Raw genomic sequence first — 23243 nt, 5'->3', positions numbered from 1 at the left:
GTGAAACTTAAGCAGCACAGACAGCATAACTTCCTAACAGGCATCCAATGTTAAATCAGGGCCACCAGACACAGGACAGGTGTGCCCAAGGACTATGACCACAAGTGTGCCCCAGACCTTGACAGCTGCCAATACAGATAAGCAAGAGGCCTGGGTGCAGCCTCCTTCTCTGTCCCATTGAGGGAGGCCGGCCACCTGAGAGACGCAGGCTGCAGGCTGCTATCCAGCTGTTCTTGAAGGATGGTGAGTGGATGAAGGTGCAGAAAGCCCCAACCTAGCAGAGATCTCTACTGTTTCTCTGCCATGTTTTCTTTTTTGTTTTGTTTTTGTTTTTGTTTTTCAAGACAGGGTTTCTCTGTGTAGCTTTGGCTATTCTGGAACTCACTCTGTAGACCAAATTGTTCTTGAACTCACAGAGATCCACCTGCCTCTGCCTCCCAAGTGCTGGGACTAACGGAGAGCACCATCCCACAAGGTTCTGCCATGTTTTTGATATGCCAAGATGATCCCTCTCACCATGAGCCATACCCTCAGAGCACAAAGGCCTACTTTTGGCTCCAAATATAGAAGCATATCTCCATGCAAGTCTCAGTGTCCCTACCTGAATCTAACCAAGGTTTTCTGCACCTGAGGAACATCTCATAAGGCTTTAACATCTATAGTTATTCCTGTGAAGCCCTGGGCAAGACTGCCCTTTACTTACCTTAAAGCCTAAAGTTCTACTAACTGACCATCTGCTGTGGAGCCCAAACTACAACCAGCCTGGTGTGTGCACATCACCATGAATGGAGGCTGGCAGATGGCCAGACACCCAGGGTACTAAAATCACCTATGATTAAGGGGCTGATGTTAATCTGTATCTTTAAAACAAGTTGTACATTTTTACGAATTTGAGTGCTACAGAGCTTGGTGTGTGTATATATTTAGGCTAGTGATGTCTTTGTGATTAACTGTTCCCTTTGTTGTTAACAGTTTCTTATTATCTACAGTGGCTGCCTCTTAAGCATCCACTGTCCTAATCAGAGATTTCAACTTCACTGTTGGGTTAGGCTAGGCCACAAGGGCTGCAGCCTGAGGGGATTCTTTTCCCTCAGGCACCGACTCTTTCAGAGCTACTAAGGCAAACTTTATCTAAATCTAAAGAACTCAGTATTCAAAGGTTGAGATGGAATTCTGCTCACTCAGAGAGGCTGAATAGCAAGTAGCTCACCTTCTCCCTTTGATGGTGTCTTCCAAAAGATCCAGCATCCTTCTCTCAGCCTCCACTTAAAAAAAAAAAAAAAAAAAAAAAAAAAAAAAAAAAAAAAACCTTGCTACACATGGTTCCTCCCTACCATTTCCTGTCAGCTACTTGCTGACTCAGCCTCCTGCCCAAAGGTTAATTTTATTTAATCAAACACATCTTTGAATTGTTAACAAAAGCAGTAGGAAAAAAAATGCAACACACTTTAAAATAATATTCCACAACGCCCTTGATTAAGGAGAAGTTTCCCCCTTTGTCTTTTCTGATTAGTTTTAGTTCGAAGCCTATTTGCCAGCTGTTAGGGCAGTGACACCTACTTGCTTCTGAGTCATTTGGTTGGAATACTTTCGTCCATCCTTTTACTCTACAGTAGTGCCTATCTTTAAAGTTAACATGTGTTTATTGTGGACAACAGATGGATGGATTTTGTTTCTTCATCCTTGAAGTCAGCCTTTGCCTGTTGATTGGAGAATTGAGAATAATTAAAGTTATTATTGAAATGTGTGTGTTAATTGCAGTCATGGTGTTGTTGATTTTTTGTGTTATTATTTGTGTTTTAATAATTACGGCCTCATATCTCTTTCCACAGTCTCTCTCCTATGCTCTGTCTTCTCTTCAGCCCAAAATACTGCCTTCTGCATTTTCTTAATGTTTAGTTTGTTGGACATAAAATTTTTTAGACTGTTTATATCATGGACATTTTTTTCTTTCTCCTTCAAGCATGATGGGCATTTTTGCTGGATCTATTAGTCTAGGTTGGCTATCATGGTCTGTAGGACTTGGAGTGCATCGCTCTGGCACTTCTGGCTTTCCAAGTTCCCACTGGAAGCTGGGCGGTGGTGGCGCACACCTTTAATCCCAGCACTCGGGAGGCAGAGCCAGGCGGATCTCTGTGAGTTCGAGGCCAGCCTGGGCTAACAAGTGAGTTCCAGGAAAGGTGCAAAGCTACACAGAGAAACCCTGTCTCGAAAAAAAAAAACACAAAAACCCAAGTTCCCACTGGGAAATCAGCTGTTATTCCGATGGGTTTTCTTTTATGTGCAGCTTGTGTTTTTTCTGTTGCAGCTTTCAATGCACTGTCTTTGTTTTGTATACTCAGTGTTTTAACTGTGATACGCTGTGGGGATTTTCTTTTCTGGTCTTGTCTATTTCAGTGTTCTGTTGTGCAGCTTGTATCTGTATGTGTGTGTCTTTCCTCTGTTTGGGGAAGTTTTCTTCAATGATGTTGTTGAATATCTAGTCTATGCCATTGACTTGAGATTCTTCTCCTTCATCTATGCCTTTAATTTCATAGTGTTCCTTATTTCCTGTATGTTCCGTGTGTGTGTGTGTGTGTGTGTGTGTGTGTGTGTGTGTGTTTCATATTCTTTGATTATTTGGCCTAAATACTCTATTTGATCTTTGAGTCTTGATAGTTTATCTTCTGTTTGATCCATTCTACATGTAAGGTGTCCCTTTGAGTTTTCTGGTTGAGTTATTGGATGTTTCACATCCATCTTCCTTTCAGCTTGAGTCTTCTTCGGTGTTTCTGTCTCTGCATCGAGTTCTGTTCTCGAGTCCTGTGCTGTCTTCACCATTCCCATTAGACCTATATTTGTGTTTTCCTGAGCAGCACTCAGTTGTTTATTCCCCTCAAGCTTTTCTCCTTCATTTCCTTGAGTCGGTTCTTTACAGCTCCTTTAAACTCCTCGAATTCTTTGGTGAAGCTTGTGATTAATCTTTTAAAGTCTGGGTCCTGGGGTTCGGCTAGATAGTTCTCATTGGCAAACATTCCCACAGGACTGGTAGGTGCTGGAGAGAAGATACTGGCTTGGTCTTTCACGTTGTTTGTGTTTTTGTGATGAGATCTGGGCATGTAGATTTCTTTCGTTAATCCTGTGTCTGATGTGGATAGAGAGCAGGTTGAAGCGAAGAGAGGATGGGCAGGCAGGTTAGGCATAAAGGTTGGAAATGGCTGAAGTGAAGTCTGGGGGACAGAGGGGACTGTGCTAGAATGGAGGCTGTAACTCCTTTCCAGGTCTAGAGTGTGGGTGAAGAGGTTGGTGTGGCATGGAGGGGCCCAGAGGACAACTTCGGGAGGTGAGTCTCTCCTTCCACTGTGTAGTTCCTGGGGATTGAATTCCAGTTATCTTGTTTGTCAGCAAGTGACTTTATACACTGTGCTGTCTTGCTGGCCCAAATACTATATTTTTAAAATGTTGTTAGAGCTAACAGCTATATAAAAACAGCGAGAGAGGGAGAGTCTATTTTGTTTTCTCCTAAGACTCAACCATAGTACAGGGATTTTCTTAAACAAAACAACACAAACAGGGAACAAAGAGGAAAGCCCAGAAAGCTCACATCCACAGAGTTGAGAAAGTAACTAATAAGACAGCAGAGAATCAGAAGATGCCTCCTACACGCCCAGAGACCCAGAGTCCTGGAAGCCTTTGGCAGGGGTGAGATGCATGCAAGCTGAGGAGATGCTGTCAGGACCAGGTGACCAGGCTGCTCCCTAGTCCTGGCGCCTGGACTCTCTGCCCCCTGCAAACACCAAGACGTCACCTCTAAGCCAGCTGGGACAGACGTTCAAACAAATCCAACTTTGTCAAGGAAGCTGGCCAGTCTAAACGGAGTCCTGAAACACAGACAACACCTGAGCAGAGGGAATACAAACACAACCAGATGTGAAACGTGGCAACTGGAAGCAACTGAAGGAAGCAGGAGGTGTGGGAAGAAACCTTAACCTCGTTGCCCGGATAGGCACCACAACCATGAAGTGTGGAGAAAATGCTGCGCTCTCATCGGAGCACACAAAACAAACACAAGAAGTCCCTGAAAGTCAAAGCAATGATGGGAAAAGTCCACAAGAGCTGGCACATGAAGGAAGTGCTGGGAAAAGACACCAAGATCAATAGGGAGAGAAGTCTTGAGGGGCTGGGTATGGTTCCAGAAAAGGCCCAAAGATAGAAAAAAGAGACCACCAACTGCGAAGTCAAGAGAGAGTTAGTGAAACTAAAGGACTCGTCCCTTGGCAGGAAGATCTCGTGGGGTCCACTATGAATGAAGACCACTTATTCATTCCACACCTTATTAGAAGGATAGAAACCTGCAGAACTCCAGAGACAGTGGGACCCACAGTGGCTTCTAACATCTGCAGAGCATTCCTGAAAGCTAGCAGATGTGGTATGACCTCACATCCTAGACACATCCACTTATTCAAACCGTCTATCTAGTTCCCTGCAGGGTAGGACAGTCCATATGTCTACATCTCATGGAGAAAACCAGGAAAGAAGATGCTTGAGCCACACCCGGAGAGCCCAAGTTCCTGCACTACAGTCATGAGACAAAGCAGGCTGAAGCACAGGAAGTCACAGTGTGGAGGACAGTGGAGGCACTGGGAGATGGAGTATTGGGATTTGAGACGGGGGGAGTCAAGTCATAATGGGCGGAATCTTTGGGGAGAAGAAACTGTCAGGGACATATAAGACAAGACATGGGGGTTTTGGGACCTTGGAGTCCATTCGTGCCTGTGCAGAAAGTAATGTGAGTGGGAAAATAGAAATGTTCATTCCCAGAGAAGGAAGTGCCATTCTGTTTGCTAAGTATTTATTGTTTATGTATCTGTAACAGAGAGGATGCAGATGGAGTAGGGAGAGTAGGAAGGATTTGGCCTTTTCTCTTCAATCAGGGGAAGAAATACATGACATTCACCTTACAATACAGCCAGTGATTGGGTTATTTTTGTTTGTATTGCCCAAGCTGGTCTTGAACTTGAAATCCATCTATCTCAGCCTCCAGAGTAGCTGAGACCACAGCACTTGGCTTTATGGCCAATCATTAGAGATCCCAGATGTTAAAAACAAAACAGGATAGACTCAGGAAGAATGTCCTAAAGGATAAGAGCTGAGGCTGCTGTTTGCAGAACATTCCATAATAAAAACTAATCACAACATCCAATATGGCCCTTATGAGGGCCTGTCCCAGCAGAGGGTGTGGGCCCAAGACAAGGGTGTGTCCCTGGAGCCTCATAGGCACTGGCAGTGCCCAGTACAGGTAACAGCGACTTGTTTCCCATGCCAGTTGTGGGGCCTTCGTGGAAACTGTGACTGTCCCCCCTGCTTTCTCATAGCCCCCCGGAATGGGAGGTTCTGTCTCCCTTGTGCAGATGTAATCTTGGTTTCAAGTCCTGCTCAGTCACAGACTTGGTTTAGAAAAAGCACCATGTGGACTTTGTGGGATCACCAAGCCTTTTTGGGGGCCACCTCCTTATCATCAAGAGGTCTAAAGGAGGAAGTTTACAATGCCAAGAGGTCTGCACATAAAACCAGATGGCCATCCACCAGTGGTATTGTGGCCAGGAAGACCCTTTCTTGAGATTCGATTCGGAAAAGCGGAAGTGGAGCCTCATCTCGGCCCCATTGTGCCCGGGGGCATCAGCCATTTCAGCACAATCCAAACTGAGGTTTAAGGCTTGTGTACACCCGGAGCTAACACTTCCTTCAAATCACAGAACGTTCGTGGAGCAGTATCTCAGTTTCCCAACACAAGATATGACAGCAGGCGCTTTAAGCCAACAGGAAATAAAAGGAGTTGTAGAAACAGACAGTGTGGCTCTAACCCTGGGAGCACTGAGAGTCTGAGACTCTGCCTCCCTGCTCTAGCTGTGACTCACCCTTCACTCAGGGAAACTGGGAACCGAGGCAAGACACAGTCATGTTTGCTGTGTGTGATGCTTTGGAGCAATCTGCACCTAGTACACTCACTGGGACTGAGAATAGTCAGTCACACGCAGTGCATGGGTGCACAGTGTGAGTGTGAACATGCCTGGGGGGCCCTTCTACACCTGTGCTTGTGAACTATTGTGCGTATGTGCCATGAGCGGTGTGCTCAGGGCACTGGAGTACCTGTTCCAGGCAGCACCTGGCTAAGCCATTCCATGAGTAAGCTTCCCTTTCTAAGCCACAGGTAAAGCCTCCAGCTGTTACCTTTCACATCAGAGAACACTAAGTTAAAATTATTAGGAAAAGAAGAAAAGGGTTTCTTGAGTGTCTGTGACCTTAAAAACTTAATACAAAAATCAAGAAGTCATTTTCTTAATAGGACAACCTGTTGCAGGCTTGGGAATGAGCTGACTACAAACCACATCCCCTTGTGGGTGCCCTGTAAGCTCTGGGCAGCCCACATTCTCAGTTCTTAAAGGGGCTGGTACCTGCAGGGCATCGGATGTGGCATGCTGGCCACTGGTCTGGTCTGACGGCTGGGAGCTGCGGTGTCTTCCATCAGGTCTGCTCCTTCACTCTCAGGAAACCCTGCAGTGGCCAGAGACTATTTTTACCTCAGAGCTGACTCAGAGAATCAAGGCCACCTAAAACATGCGCTGGTGTGGCTTTGGTGGTGGGAAGACACCCAGCCGAACGCTCTGCATAGCCAACCATGAGCGTGTCACGCCGGTTCCCGTTAAAACACCTTTTCATTTCCTCAGAAAAATAAGCCAGGTATATAATCCAGATTTTGGAAAGCACATGAAAAACAGGAGAAAGAAAACCTAGGTGCTATCCATTGAAATGCAGCATGTTGACATTTTATACATGCCCTTCCAACAGTGTGATTGTGAAGCTGTGTGTGGTTGTGAGGGTAAATGTGTGTACGCTGAAGTCAGACTGTCAGGGTCAGAATCCACCCAGAGCCTGAAGAGTCTCAGGTGAGACGGTTTCTCTCAAAATGCTGGTCTCCTGAGTGTCACTTGGAGAAGTAAGAGAACCTCTCTGTGACATCAATGTGGATCCTACACACAGGTGCCTACAATAGAACTCAGCACCCAGGAGGTGTTTAACAGATGATTGTAGAGCTGATATATACACCAAATGAACACCAAGCTTGACCTTTTCACACAGAGTCTCCTCACATCCCATGATAGTGCAGTCTTTGACTGTATGTGCATGCAGGTATATGAATATCTACATATTCATGTATATGTGAGTGAACATACATGTGTGTCTGTGGAGGCCACATATGGAGGCCAGAAGTCAACACCAGGCATCTTTTCTTCAGTCACTCTCCATCTTTTTTTGAAACAGTATTTCCCACTGAGCCCAGAGCTCACTGTTTCAGCTAGCCTGGCTGGCCAGCAGGCTCTGGGGATCCATCTGGCTCCATCTTTCAGTGCTAGGGCTACATATGTATGCCATACCTGGCTTTTTAATGTATGTGGTGGGCATTTGAACTCAAGCCATCATGTCACGATGGCAAATGCTTTACCAACTGAGCCATCCCCCCAACCTGAAACGAGGATTCTAATCCGTGGTGCTGTTTCCTGCCTGTTGGAAGCTCATGCTGCTTCTGATTAGGACACTCTCTTGCGTGTGAGGCCAGGTGACCATCTGCACCCACTGGATAAAGTACGCAGGTGCACTTGGTTGTGTCACACCAGCTGTGTGACCCCGCTGAGAAGTGTCCCTCCAGCACAGCCTCCCCATCCTCGCCACCTGCCAGCTCCCGAGGGTAAGTGTCAGGCAGGACATTTGGGATCAAAGCGAGAATTTGAGGCAGAGTGTCGCTCCTTCTCCTGGAAGACCACTCCTGCGTCTGCACCTGTCCTGGCTTGGAGCCCCAGCCTCCCTCCCAGGAGTCTCCAGGGAGCCCTCTGTCCGCAGACAACAGTCCTAGCCCCGATGGGGCAAGAGTACAGCATGACGTCATTCCTTGCTCATCGGGGTTCAACCAGTACAGAAGGATGCGAGTCAAGCCACTGAGCAAACCCCCTGCCCTGTGCCTGCTCTTCCGCGTGCTTACTGCAGACTTGGATCCTACCTCTGCTGTCACAGGTCTGACTTGGCATTTTAAGCTCCTCATGCATTTTGGACTCAGGAAAGGTATAAATATCAACACAAAAGGACAAAGGTAGTGAGTGTTAGAAATGATGACACGTAGTGGTCCTCACCCAGCCGAAGCAGGAGAGACACGCAGATTCAGGGACAGCCAAGGAAGCAGGTCTGGGCTGGAAACTGGATGAGTGTGTTTCATGAGCGTGCTGGGGTCTAGTGTGACGTGGGCCATGGCTGAGCTTTATACCTCTCTCCATGGCACAGTTACCATCCTGAGAGCTGCTGAACCATGGATTGTCACCTTCATAGAGTTCAACGAGACAGCATTATATTATCCTGGAACTTTGTAAGAAGCTAAGACTTCAAAATCTACATAGGCTTCAAAAATCTTTTTTTTTTAAAAAAAGGGAAACATTGCAATGAAATCTAAAGCATTTTATAAACTTCCAGAAAGCATAAACTACCTGAAATAAAAAAGTAAAGTATGATAAGTTACATAAAAATTCTTCACACAATATCTAGTTCTAAAAGAAGAAACTAAATGGTCCATTTGACCACAGCCCTCTGAGTGACCTATCCTTTGCCAGCATGACCTTCACACAAGTGGACATCATAAGAAGAGTAGATGGAACCCAGCTCCTGGATGTGGCAAACATGCACCTACCCCAGCTACCCAGCACCTCCAGGGTGCAGATTTCAGACTGCATTCCAACAAGGCATCCGGAAACCAATAGCATGGGGAGCACCCTTGAGAAAATGCTAGGTCTCCTCAAATGCCGTTGTGAAATATCACCTCTCCCTGTGTTTAGAACAGGTTTTCTTCCTGTAAGAACTCAATTACACGAAGGTAGTATATGTTCCTTCTCACTCCACTCATCCTTAATCAACCAGTCCCTAAACAATTACTTACTGAAGACCACGTGTTTTTTAACATGGATCTGGAAAAGGCAAAAACAGAAAAAAAAAAAAAGTCACTTGTCATCAAACTGTTCGTCGTCTAGCAGGTAGATCCTGACGGCAGAGGAGAGTGGTAGGAGGCAGATTGGAGGGATACACCTCTTTCTGGAGTCCTGGGAGTACTCGTTATCAGAGCACTTTTAATATGGTTGCAGCGCTGTTCATGCCAGTGGGCTGTCTTCCTTTGTAAATGCCTTCTCAGTGCTTCCTGGGAATGACAACACTATCAAGAGCTGATTCTTCAACAGCCCCTTCCCTGATGCCTGGCAGCCACGATTGGGGAGCTGTCAGCCAAGCACATCCTACGACTACCAGCCAGCTTTCCCTTGTGACACTCAGACTGCTTTGGACACAATATAGCAGTGGTTCCCAACCTGTGGATTGTGACCTTTTGGGGACAAAAAGACCCTGCCACAAAGGTCATATATCAGATATCCTGCATATCAGATATTTGCATTATGATTCATAACAGTAGCAAAATTACAGTTATGAAGTAGCAACGAAAATAATTTTATGGCTAGGGGTCACCACAACATAAGGAACTGTATTAAAGGCCACAGCCTTAGGAAGGTTGAGAACCACCGCTCCATAGTCATTCTCTGAGGTCACTCCTGCAGGTGCAGAGGACCACTGTTCCCTCTGCTGAAGACAACTCCAGAAAGTCCACCAGACTAGCCTTGGAAACAGCACTCTAAGCAAGGTGGGTCTCAGAAAACTCTAGATGGCCATTCCCCACCCCACCCCCAACCCCCAAGCAGGAGGGGCACTTTTCTGTAATGGCTTGTGATTGGTGCAAACACAGTCCTTCATTTGCATGAGGGACTGTGCCATGAGGGGTGTGGTAAGGCATTTATACTTACCCTGTTGTAGCAACTTTAGGCTCAATAAAAGGTTTGTCTAGAGTTGTGTGATATTTTGTTTGTGTTCTGACAAATAAAGCTTGCCTGGAGATCAGAGTGCAGAGCTAGCCACTAGATAACCATAGAGGCCAGGCAGTGGTGGCACCCACCTTTAATCCCAGCACTTGGGAGAAGGAAGCAGGAAGATCAAGAGTTCAAGGCCACCCTGGGCTACACAGGATCGAACCAGTCTAATAGAGAAACAGAGCTGGGCAGCGGTAGTGCATGCCTTTAATCACAACACTAGGGAGGTGGAGACAGGAATATGAGGTGGGGAGACAGGATCTTAGTACCCCATTTGGTCTGAGGAGTCGTAGAGGTAAGAACCCTCGAGTGGCTGCTGCCCTGCTTCTCTGATCTTTCAGCTTTCACCCTAACATCTGACTCCAGGATTTTATTTAATAAGATCACGCTTCATGTTGGTAATGAGGTTTGGGTGATGCTGAGACCTCCCATCTTCCCCTATCAATGGTCATTCTTGGGGCCAGTATGATAAAAATTCCATAGTCTGCTCTTTTGTCAAGGAAACTGAGTCTATAAAACAGGATAGCTCGACATCTAGACCATGGGATGGGGAGACAGACACTAACCTCAACATCTCAGTGTCCTTGTGAATAAGGACCCACACTCTATCTAGAAAAGGGTGACTGAGAACTTGTTGTTTGCTTTATGTCACTCAAGGGACCAAGCAGCAGGGAGGAGTCAATGCAGACATGAACGAACAATGAAGCAATAGTCAGATGACTATTCCCTGGGGGAATGGTGGGTCCCCAGGGAATGGGGACTCTAAGCCCTGAAGCAGCTTGTATTTCAAGCTTAGCATGTTGGGATTCTCAACCCTTGAGAGGTGGATCTCTGGGGAATAGGTAGGATCCCTAGGGGATCTCTAGAAAAAAGACCAGTCCCAAGGAAATAAATGGATCCCCAGGAAATAAGCAGATTCCTGAGAAACAGGTATGAACCCCTAGGAGAGGTGAATCACCAAAGAATAGGTGAGTACCCAGCAGCCTTTGTGCCACTTCTGATGGCTGAGGGCACTCTGGTCTTGGGATCTGTGTGGCACAGTGACTTTCCCTTCTGATCCTGCCAGTGAGGAATTGTGGTAGCTGGTGGCCTCCATACCATGTCACACATACACATACACACACACACACACACACACACACACACACACACACACACACACACACTAAGCTCAGCTTTCTCATCTCTAGATCTCTAGATGTTGAGGGGAAGGAGAATGTTTCCACCCTGTAGGGTCAGGATTATCATTTCTAGTGTAGCATAAGCAGATGAGCAACAGACCTATCATTTTGTGAGTAAAATTGATTGTTTTCTTTTCTGCCACCCCATTTAAAATTTATACGCCCAAATGAGCATTATAATCAATAGGACAGCCAAACTAAGAAATTTATTTTTACTCAAAAGGTCTTTCATGGAAAATAAAAATACCTGTTGTAACTCTTTCTAATTCAAAATTATGTGCAACTGGGATGTTCATGTGGTAGCATGAATTCTCAGGCCCCGAGCAAAAGCTGCTTCCAAGGCCATCATCCATAAACTGAGCCCTGACAGTGCTGGGTCCAGCTCAACAGAGCCAGGGCTCCTCCCTAGCTTGTGGTGCTGGGACTCAGGCCCTGGTAGCTCTGCCTGATCCACCCTGCTATCTCTTAACACTTGCCCATGGACAGCTCACAGATACCAAACCAGGACTGTGCACTCCTCAGCCCAGTACCTCCTTAGCCAAGACCTCCCACTGCTGGATGACAGAGCTCATTAGCAGAAGGATGATGAGAGGTCAGACCCTCTCCCTCTGCTCAATATACCCTCTCTTCAGCCATCCTGGAAATTACTCCAAGCCTGTCATTGTGCCCAGAGTCCCCACCACATTTCTAGTGTGCCCTGCCACACTAACTTCCACCTACTCACCCCACCACTTATAGTCGGCCCCTTTCAAGTCTTCTGCAGCGAACTGGATTCTCTGTCACCTGCCCTGATACATACCCACAGCTTACCATGTTGCTATCTGTTCCCTTTTAATTGGGGTACAAGTATCCTTACCCCCCAAAACTGGACAGACTACTCTATGATGACAGTCTTCGAAAGGTAGCCATCTGTGAACTGAGCTTCCTGTCCCCAGCCTGAGGCCAAGTCCCACCCAAAGGCTGGACCCTGAGAGAGTGAGACTGGTGGGCCTTTGGGTCTCCTCTACACACACACGGTGCCTTTAGAAATGGCCTCTTCTAATGCAAATAGATCCATATCTATCACCCTGCACAAATCTCAAGTCCAAGTGGATCAAAGATCTCAACATAAATCCAGTTACACTGAACCTGATAGAAGAGAAAGTGGGAGGCAGCCTTGAGCACATTGGCACAGGAGACAACTTCCTGAACAAGACACCAATAGTGTAGACCACTAAGATCAATAATTAATAAATGGGACCTCTTGAAAATGAAAAGTTTCTATAAGGCAAAGGATACCATCAATAAGACAAAATAGCAGATCTTTACCTACCCCACATCTGACAGAGGGCTGATTTCCAAAATATATAAAGAACTCAAGAAACTAGACATTAACAAACCAAATAATCCAGTTGAAAAATGGGGTATGCATCTAAGCAGAGAATTCTCAACAGAAGAATCTCAAATGGCTGAGAAACACTTAAGGAGATGTTCAACATCCTTAGCCATCAGAGAAATGCAAATCAAAATGACTCTGAGATTCCATCTTACACCTGTCAGAATGGCTAAGATCAAAACTACAAGCAACAGCTCATGCTGGAGAGGATGTGGAGCAAGGGGAACACTCCTCATTGCTGGTGGGAGTGTGATCTTGTACAGCCACTTTGGAAATCAGTGTGATAGTTTCTCAGAAAACTGGGAATCGATCTACCTCAGTACCCAGCTATACAACTCTTGGGCATATACCCAAAAGGTGGTCAATCATACCACAAAGACACTTGCTCAACTATGTTCACAGCAGCTTTATTTGTAATAGCCAGAACCTGGAAACAGCCTAGATGCCTCTCAACCGAGGAATGAATAAAAAAAAAGTGGTACATTTACACAATGGAGTATTATTCAGCTGTTAAAAACAAGGATACCAGGAAATTTGAAGGCAAATGGATAGAAAAAAATCATCCTGAGTGAGGTAGCCCAGACTGAGAAAGACAAACATGGTATGTATTCACTCATAAGTAGATATTAGATGTAAAATAAAGAATAACTATGCTACAATCTACAGACTCAGAGAAACTAGGTAACAAGGAGGGTTCATAGGTGAATGCCCAGATCTCCCTAGAAAGGGGAAATAGAAGAGATTTTGTGAGTGGACTGCAGATGGGTGGGGATGGGAACAGGAGCAATCAGGTTGGGTCGGCGGTGGAGGGAGTGAGTACTGAAAGAGATTACTGGAAAGCAGGGGGAGCATTTCAGGGTCAGGTAAAAACCTAGTACAAGGGAATTTCCCAGGAATATACAAGGATGATCCCAGCTAAGACTCCTAGCGATAGCAGATATGTATCCTAAACTGGCCATCTCCTGTGACCAGGCAAGACTTCCAGTGGAGGGAATGGGACACCAGCCCAGCCACGTAATCTTCAGCATACAGTCTGTCCTGCGTATAGGATGTGCTGGGGTAAGGGTGTCCTAGAGCTTGAGAGAGTGGCCAACTAATGACTGGTGTAGCCTTTAGGCTACATGCCAGGAGAGTAAGCCCACCCCTGACACTGCCTGGAGCACCAGGACCCACTGGCTGGATGACCCAGAGACCTAGGACAGAACCAAATATGACTAGAGGAAAAAAATGTCAATGTAATGATTCCTAAGATATTGAGCTGTACACATAGATTGATGCCTAGCCCAATTGTCATCAGAGAGGCTTCATCCAGCAACTGATGGAAGCAGATGCAGCCAAACATTAGACGGAGTTCAGGGAATCCTGCAGAAGAACAGGGAAAAAGAATTATAGGAGGGGTCAAGGTCACCATAAGAAAACTCACAGAATCAACTAACCTGGGCTCACAGGGGCTCACAGAGACTGAACCAACAAGGGATCCTGCATGGGACTGACCTAGGCATTCTGCATATATGTTACAGTTATGTAGCTTGCTTCTCTTGTGGGACTCCTAACAGTGGGAACAGGGTCTGTCTCCAACTCTTTTACTGGCTTTTGGGACCATACTCCTCATACTGGGTCACCTTGTCCAGCCTTAACATGGGGAGGTGCTTATTCTTGTTGCAACTTGATATGCCATGTTTAGTTGATACTCATGGGAGAACTGCCCATTCCTAAACAGAAACAGAGGAGGAGTGTACTGGGGGGTGGGGGGTAACAGAGGGGGTCAGGGCAGAAGCAGGGAGGAACTGGAAGGAGAGGAGGGATGGGAAACTGTGACTGGGGTGTAAAATATATAAATAAATTTTTGGGAAAAAAATGGTCTCTTCTGCTTTGTAGAGTTAAAAGATAGCCCCATGAAGGGAAGAGAAACCACTGTGACTTAAAGTCATTGCCTGTGTGACCACTTCCTCTCCCAGAGAGGACAGATGTCCTGAGTGTCCTATGGTGTCAGGGTCAGAAGACAGAGGCTCATACAGGGCTCCATTTACCATCTCCTCCCATAGCAGGGCCATTTCCTCGCTGACCAGCAGAGCTGCATCTGGGCAGCCAAGCATATCTGGGGCCTCATTCTGCTAAAGGGTGTTCCTTCCTCAGCTCCAGCACAGACTAAGGATACCCACAGTGCCTCTTGTCTAACAGCAAGTTTGTAAGACTCCTCTGCCTGTGGCTTCTAAAGCTAATGGATGTCACTGGGCCCACCCTGTTAGGCACCCAATCGGTCTCACAGCCTGGAGCCCAGATGTACCAGCATGAACCCTGGCAGTTCTGAAGAGCAAGCCCACAGCCAAAAAGGCCAAGTCTGTCAGTTCTACACTACGCAGAGTCCCGAGCTGTGTATGGTTAAGAATGTAGCCTTAAAGCCCCTCGCCACCTCAGAAGTCACTTTGATGTGATTCCTTTGATCAGCTGAGATTCAACAGGTTTAGTTCCTGTTGGGGACAGGACACTGGACAGTGCTTCCAGGCAGTGGCAGCCTGTGTTCCTAAAGAAGCTGACTCTGTTCCCTGTCCCCAGCCACTGGTAGAGACTCAGAAGTGCTACCTACTGGGTGGTGTGCACCCAATCCCCCAGAGAGCCCTGCTTTCAATGGCCTGGGGGCTGTGGATACTATTCTTGGTCTTTAAAATATGAAAGCCTGGGCTTAAAGCACCACTCGGGGTGCTGTTGTGGATGAAGGTGACCATGATGGAGTCCATTGTTCCCCTTCAGGAACAGGGTAGCAAGCAGCTGTTAGAGGCTTGTCCAGAACTTGTACTGTACATCAGAGCAAGCCCCCAGCCCACAACCTCCAGCCAACAGGAGCTGAGACGGTAAGACTTCATCGGGTCAGGAGGCAGCAGTCGGTAGCTGAGGCAGAATGCCAGAGACATCTTCAGGAAGGGCCTGCCTCCTAGATATGAATTTGGACAATGTGGGTCCAGGCTCCCGAGGCAGGGCCCTACAGACTCCGAATGTTGACGAGCCAGCAAAAGCTCAAGGCCACGCCAGCCCTGGGGCCGCCCGCTGTCAGCCACACTTTCTTTTCCTGTGGCAGTCGGGATGGTGAAGACAAGTCGTCTCTAGAGACAACCTCAGACTTCTGTTTTCAAATTGGAAACAGCATTACTGGCTCTAATTTTCTGTGAAATTAACCGACACTCTCGCTCTCCTCCAGCGCTCGGGCTGCCATCCTGTGGGCGACAGCGGAACAGGAGCCAAGAGCGGGTTTCCACTGGAGGAGGTGCTTGCTCTGGGAAGGCTCGGAGCACCCGTGGGAAGAAGAGTTGTCGTCCTCTTGGGCCCTGTAGGTTGAGAAACTCACCCGGAAACAGAGGATCTCATACAGTAGTGGTGGCCTCAGACTGATGTCCCGCAGAACCCTAGTGGGGGGGTGGGGGGGGCTCTCCACCTGACCCTACAGAGTCCGAGCGAACCCGGGTCTGTAACCGACCTGGAGAAGCAGTGAGACACAGCCAGGCTCTCAGCCAAATGTCTCGAGTCACCCAAGTCTCTAAAGGCTCTAAACTTCTCTGAGGGGCGGAGGAGGGGTATTTCTCATGAGATTTCTGGAAACCAACTTCAGACAGAAACAAACCCTGCCCAGGAAGGGCCAGCAGGTGTCTCCTAGAGGTGTCAGCAGATGTTTCCACATGCCAGTCTTTACTGTGAACTGAGAAGGGTCCACTGAGAAGATTCCACCGATTCTGTCCTGCTCTGGCCTCCTTACTGAGGCAAACTACCACTGTGGAGAGAACTTGGCCTTTAAAGTTTGAGTCTTGGGTTTTTTTGTTTTTTTTGTTGTTGTTGTTTGTTTGTTTTTTGTTTTTTAGAAAAAGACATCACAGTGTAGCCCTAGTACCCCTGCCTCCCAAGTCCTGAGACGACAGACATGAGCCATCAAGCCCAACTTATATCTTTTTATAACCTTTAACACTTCAGTTAAAACTCCTAAGTGGTACTATTTCCCGAGAAGTCTGCTGTGCAGTTTTTTTAAAGCATTTGTCTTAGTTTAAGGAAAATGAACCAATCACTCTGTATGTTCAGACCCTGCTTCCGACTCCAAGGTGTGCAGCACGGTAGGGCTCAGAGTCTATGCTCAGGAAACCATCTGAACTCCTGCCCACACGGCAGCCACAGAAGTAATCAAGAGCCCTCCAGAGGGAGCGGAGCTTATGGACCATCTCTGTACCTCATTCCCTACCCACTGGGATTTTGTCACTGGAAACACAGCCAGAGATGGGTACAATGGCTGGTGCCCAACCTTGGTGAAGCTAAGGCAAGAGGATTACTGAGGGATCAAGGCAAACCTAAGCTCTGTAGTAAGTTTCAGGGTAGCCTGGGCTACAGAGGGAGACTCTGTCTCAATTGAACCAATTGAGAATTGATTCATTTCTCAAATGAATCAATTCTTCTCATCACTGATAGAACATTCAAGGTTTTTTTCTGTGGAGTTTGGCTCAGTGGCCTATGTCTTCTCTGGGCTTCATGGTGGAAAACTGGCCATGACTCTAAGTGTTGTGGGTCAGAACATGGCTTTGGTGGGGTAAGGGAACATGCCATCCCTGTCAAATGCATGCCACTTACTGACTTCCTTTCCAAGTTCCCACACAGTGCCCACCCCTTCTCAGAAACATGTAAGAAAAGCTTGGGAGAAGGTAGACATCAATGCAAAATGGACAACCACAAGAAGGACCAAAAGACAGACGCAAGAGAAAGGAAAGTCAAGTTGACGGATTTTGATTGTTTCAGAGTCATGCAAGAAAAGAAAACGAGGAACGGAATAATCAAGAACGAAATTAAGAAGCATCGAAAAGAGGCTATGCTGGAAGCTTTCCTGGACTCCCCTGCTCCCCGCCAAAAAAATGTCAGTTGCCCTTATGACTATAGCAACAGTTGGCTATAGGAGCTGCTGCTGCTGCTGCTGAAGCTAAACTACCAACCGATGGGGGCAATAAGGACAGGCAAGAAGGCCCCTGCCCAGAAGGCCACAGCCCAGAAGGCAGGGACTCCTCCACAAGCTCAGAAGGGTCAGAATATTCCAGCCCAGGAAGCACCTGCTCCAAAGGCACCTATCTGGCAAGAAAGCATAAGATGTTTTTAAAAGGAATGAAGGTTCTTTTTGGCTAAAAGAAAACAGCTAGCTAGAGTGGAATACCCAGAATTCCAAAACCAAGTCACGAAGGGCTAACCCTTTCCTGGAAATGGACAGATGTACCTTCGGTCGGTTTTGAAAACTATGTTAAAATATATAGACTGTCTAGTTTACCATCCTGGCTAGTTCTAGGCATACAGTTCAGCACTGGGTGAACATCCGCATGACTGTGTATCCATTGCCACCACCCACAGAAGTCTTCCATCGTATATAGATGAAACTCTGTCCCCATTGAACTCTGGCTCCCTGTGCCCCTTAGCAGCCACCCCGGCCCTCTGTCTCTATGGGTTTGAGGGGATCACATATGGGTGCTCTTTTTTGGCAGGCTCGTCACAACATTCTCAAGGCTCAACCATGTGTTACCTATGTCACAGGTCTTTCTTTTTTAGGGAGGAATGCTATTCTGTATTGTGTGTTTTCCACTCATCTGTCGATCGACACAGTTTGGTTCCATCTTGGCTACTGTGAACAGTGTGACTGTGAACAGGATGAGTGGACAACTCCATAAAATCCAGGCTCCATTCCTTTGGGTCTATACTCAGTCTCCCCTGTTTCATAATACATGATTTTATCTTTCCTTAGGTGTTTTACCCACTTGTAAAATCTTACATTTATTTAGTTGAGGTGTACCTGTAATGAATATTTTTCACATTTGTAGGTACAGATACCTCTAAATAAGCTTTCTGCTAATAAATACTCCTTAAGAGAGATACGGAATGGAGGGGAGAAAACAAAGGGAAAGAAGAGGCAGGGGAGGAGGGGAGGAGGGGAGGTGTCAAACCCTGACCCACATCCCAGGGCCGAGCTCTGTCTGGCTTCTCCTGCTGCGGCTGCTCCTCTTCCTCCACCATCTACAGCCCTCTTCCTCTCTACTCTCCCGTGTCCCTGCTGGGACAAGCTAGGTCTTTCTCACTTCCATTCAGCCTCGGCTCCTTCCCACTTCTGAAGCTGTCCACTGTTGTTTCTGGATCACGATGGCACCCCTCTCAAGATCCATCCTCACTCTGTTCACTAAGTAGGGAGGTGCAGGCTCTGTGTGGAGGAGGTGGTGAACACAGAAAGATAAACTTCACAGTGCGTGAGTAATATCTGAAGATACAATTGTGCCCCAGTGTGGTGACAGTTCAGAATGCAGACCCGGGAACCCCCACCAGTGTGGGTGTGACAAGCTTGCACAGAGTCATGTGCATCGTGCCCTGTTTGGAGTAAGTGGATGACAGCAATGTCACCCCAGCTCCCTGAAGCCTGTGGCTTGTGTAGTGCCTAAAATGAGGCAACCAGAGCTTACTTATTGTCCTACTTGGTTCCTCAGTAAATGTTTCTAAAACATCTTTTCTATTCGCCCCCAAGCAGATGTTTAATGATAGGACAAACCTCCTCTATGAAACAGCATCATGCAAAGCTGGGGCTGTCCACATCAACACCAGAGGAAGTGTGGGAACGCCTACCCCAGAACCTGCAAGTGTGCTGCTGAGAAGCAGTCCCAGCAGGCCCACATCCCTTTCATCCATTCTTCTTCCAGATAATGTTGGTGGCTACCCTGCCTGAAGGCAGCCACACGCAGATGTGTGTGAGCAAGGGCAGAAGAATTCTGAGACAGGGGAACAGACTCAGAGAAAATCTACAGATGAACCAAAGCTGAATACCTTTGGTAACCTCTTTAGTAAGTAGTCACATTGACTGCTCAGAATATCTGTTTCTTCCAGGAGAAAAATGAGAACCATAGGATTATATGACCTCTGGTCACTAAAATCAAATAACCCAAGAAGCCTTGGGAGTCCACACATGCATACCCACGTGCATGCACATACACTCACATATGCAAGCAACATTCCACGGAAAAGGGGAGGCACTGGGAGGGGGGGACAAAGAGGCTTCCCGCTCCTCTTAGTTTTGAAGCAGAATGAAGCTTAGAAAACCCTAAGGGATTCACTAACCCGATTGTCAAGTTTCTGAGAATCTAGCTAAGCCTCACGGATGGCTGTGTAGCCCAAAGATCCTGCATCCCTCCTCCTCTGCTCCTACTGAGCCCCCAGTGACACCCATAACTCCTAGCTCACATGGATGGGTCCCTAATTCCATAAAGAGCCGCTTCCTGATTGCATTAGCTGCATGATGAAGTTCCATATCATCCTGGGGCGGACCTTCCCTTCGCTTATCTGATGGCACGAAGTAAATCAAAGGCCGCCTGCTTCAGAGGCCCGAGAGAACAGCAAATGAGGTAGAATTATCGCCCCCTTGGTGCTGAAGGATTCTCAAAGATCACATTAGACGCTAGTCTCTACCTGTTTCCAGCAACAGAATTCCCACCACACTGAGTTAAGGGGTTTCCGCTGCCCCTCCTGCTTTGTCCACCACCAGTACCTGCAACCACCCAGCCACAGCCTTGCCACTCAAACAACAGTAACGCCAGCCATCATAGCTCATTTCCCTTGCATTCGTTTGTTTTGTGGTTTCGAGACAGTGTCTCACCATGGAACTGTGGCTGGCCCAGGACTCACTATGTAGACCAACCAGCTGGCCTCAAACTCACCAAGATTCCCCTGCCTCTGCCTCCTGAGCACAGGGATTAAAGGTGTGCATCACCATACCCAGCCTCCAGTGTTTAACAGTCTTTTCTTAAAAGGCATATAGTCTCATCCTTCATAAAATGAGTTGCATCACTAGCTAAATATGATTCTTTCTAGCACACATTCAAAAAAATATGCACAATCAGTCAAGCATAATAGACTTGTAATCAAATAAAAACTATGGTTCACACACTCTCTAAAATGCCACCCCAGGGCCAATGGTGTGTTCTGGGAACTTGGGAAGACAAAGCTTGCCTTAGTGTGCTTCCCCACCACGGGACCATAAGCCCAGTCCACACAGACCACGGGGCTATGGAGAGAGGTTTCCATCTAGCGGCCTCTTTTCTCATTACATCAGAGAGGCACATTCATGCTGTCCCCATGGCGGAGAGGGTGTTTTCCTGGGGTCTTCAATGAAATAAAATAAGGGTGATATTTTGAGAAACTTGCGGATATGATGAAAGTCGCTGAAGCAAACAGTTTAAGGGGGTATAATATGGAAAATTAATACTTTGAGTTTTAAAAAGAATATTGTGAAAGTGTTTTATGAGCAGAAAGAAATGGTGCACATCTTATGGTAGACTTACACGGCCCAGTGAGGCTCTTATCTTCACAGTGTTGTGGGAATGTGAAGTTTGACACCCAGGGACCATAGTTTGGAAAAACAGACGCGGTCATTTCACGTGTGTTTGCAAACCATATCTCAGTTTCTGGGAAGTCCGTCCACCCAGGACCCCTTCTCTGATATTCACTGAGTTGTTTCTTTTTAAGGACACCTTCCCCCACTGAGACTCCAGGGTTGCAATTACAGATCTGAGCCATGCACACAGGCCTTCACTCCTGCTCCACTGGGCTGGTGGGTGTGGTTAAATTATGATGTTTTATTCTAGGGGAGTAAGAAACATCTGCTTCTTGATGGGAGCCATGTGTTATTACAAGACACTACGTCAGGCATTTTAACACGATATATTCCTCGCAATTACACTCACCACACAGAATACCGATGCAGAATTCCCACTAATGTTCTCATCACACACCAACTCAAGGATCTTCCTCTGCACCTCCGTGGGATTGATCAGTGCAATTATTCTGTAAAGGTCTTTGTCAGTGGATTCAAAATAACCAGAAACAGTAATTATTATTATTTAGGATTCAAGTGTTAATTTTCCAGCTGAGATGCAGCCTCAGCCACACACAGCTACAGGTGTAGATAAAAATGAAAACAAAGTTGTCTGCACACAGCATATCTTCGTATCTCTGGAAGGGGTCCTGGGGACACTGTTTCACGGCTCTACAAGAACAAGCTGCCTATGCAAGTGTTGAAGATGCTGCTGCAGGGGTCTCTGAGGACCCAGGATGACCCTCAGGCTTGGCAAGTACATCCTGTGCTCACCCTAACTGCTCTTCCTCCTCCTCCGTCAGATAAGATCTTCTCTGAAGATAAGCAAGCAAACCCGAAGTGCTGCCTAAGCAGGAGGAGGCTGCTACTGCCTCCAGGGCACAAAGCCCCAGCAAGCTGAGCAGGGCTGGAAAGCAAGTGTGAGCAGCAGCTGGGGTTGAATTGCAGAGCCATGCCCATGAGGGGCCCCGGGGCCCCGGCCCAGACTCTAGGATGCTCTGACTGCCTCCGCTCTCACTCCCCTCCTCCCGCTCCCTCTGCTTCCTTGCCTTGCCTTTCACAGCTGTGAACACATCCCACCTAGAAGTCCACCTGCAAGGCAGACCCAACCTAAGATGCACAGAGCAGCCTAGGAGGCAAAGAATCATCCGGTCCAAAACATCCATGCGGCAGAACCTGTGGGAGGCCCTGCGATAGACTGACCAGGGAAAGAGACGGGAAGCAAAGACAGGAAAAGAAGACAGGAGTCATGAGGGACAGGGACATCCCTGCCAACTCCACCCAAAAAAAAAAAAAAATAGAATTACTTTGATGGAATACACCAACCACTTAACACGGAATGGGAAAACTAGAAAGATTCAAATTATCAGAAGTGACTCAAGAAGAAATAAAAACCCTGAACAGCCTATAGTAAGTGAACAAATTTAACTGTGACTAAAAATCTATCCACAGAGGAAAGCTCAGGCCCAGATGGTGGTTAGGCCTCTCAAGCCTCTAAAGAAAATATAACACCAGTCCTTACACAACTCTTTCAGGAAAAGGATCACGTGACGCTTCTGAGCTCATCCTATGCAGCAAGTGTCACCCTGATACCCAAGTTCCAGTGGCGTGAAACGGTATTGTAAGTTATGGCCAACTGCAAGATAATGCAAGCTTGGTTTAACATCTGAAAAGCAATCAATCTGTAGAGAATATGGGGAAAGAATAATAAAACTCAACATCTGTTTGTGATTTTTAAAAATCTTTCAACAATCAAAGACTGGGAAGAAGGGAGTGTTCTCAGTCTGCAAATGGTGGTGGACCAAACCCACAGCTGCTACGGGAAACGGCAGTGAAAGGCTGAAGGCTTCCCCTTTAGATGATAAAACAAGAAGTCTGTTCCTATCCTCCCGTTCAGCACTGTGCTGGAAGTTCTAGGCCTCTAGAAGGAAAAAAGGGAAAAAAGAAAATGGATCTCAGAGCCACAGATACCGAAAGAAAATTGTTAATAATCAACCCGATCTACTAACAAACAGACAAACAAAAAACCCTAAGAAATTCACAATAGAAAAAGTCTATTGAACAAGATAAACAATGAGATGACAGGACACAGAACCCATTACATTTTGTATAAGCAATCTAAATATCCAATGACGAAAACAAGTCCATTAAAAACAGCCCCAATTCACCAAAGGCCTGGGAGAGCTGGCTCCACCCCTCCATCTGAGAGGAGCGGCCCCAGCATCCGGGACTGACCAACTCAGCTGCCACCCAGGCACACATCCAGGGCTTGGAGTAGGCACACCCCAACACCTACCCCATCTAAGACCTGCTAGAGTGTGTGAAGGGACTGGTCCTGTGGAACCATAGCAGCAGGATCTCCATGACTCGGGGCAACAGCAGGATATTAGAGAGGA

At 46.9% G+C, this 23243-nt stretch overlaps 1 pseudogene; it reads left to right on the top strand.

Annotated features, from left to right (window-relative positions):
• The window catches only part of LOC131895651 (large ribosomal subunit protein eL14-like), a 56385-nt pseudogene extending 38789 nt beyond the window's left edge, over positions 1 to 17596 (top strand).
• The last annotated feature ends 5647 nt before the right edge of the window (positions 17597 to 23243 follow it).

Source organism: Peromyscus eremicus, chromosome 19 (assembly GCF_949786415.1).
Source record: "Peromyscus eremicus chromosome 19, PerEre_H2_v1, whole genome shotgun sequence".
NCBI classification, from domain to species: domain Eukaryota; kingdom Metazoa; phylum Chordata; class Mammalia; order Rodentia; family Cricetidae; genus Peromyscus; species Peromyscus eremicus.
This window is presented reverse-complemented; position numbering and strand designations above follow the sequence as displayed.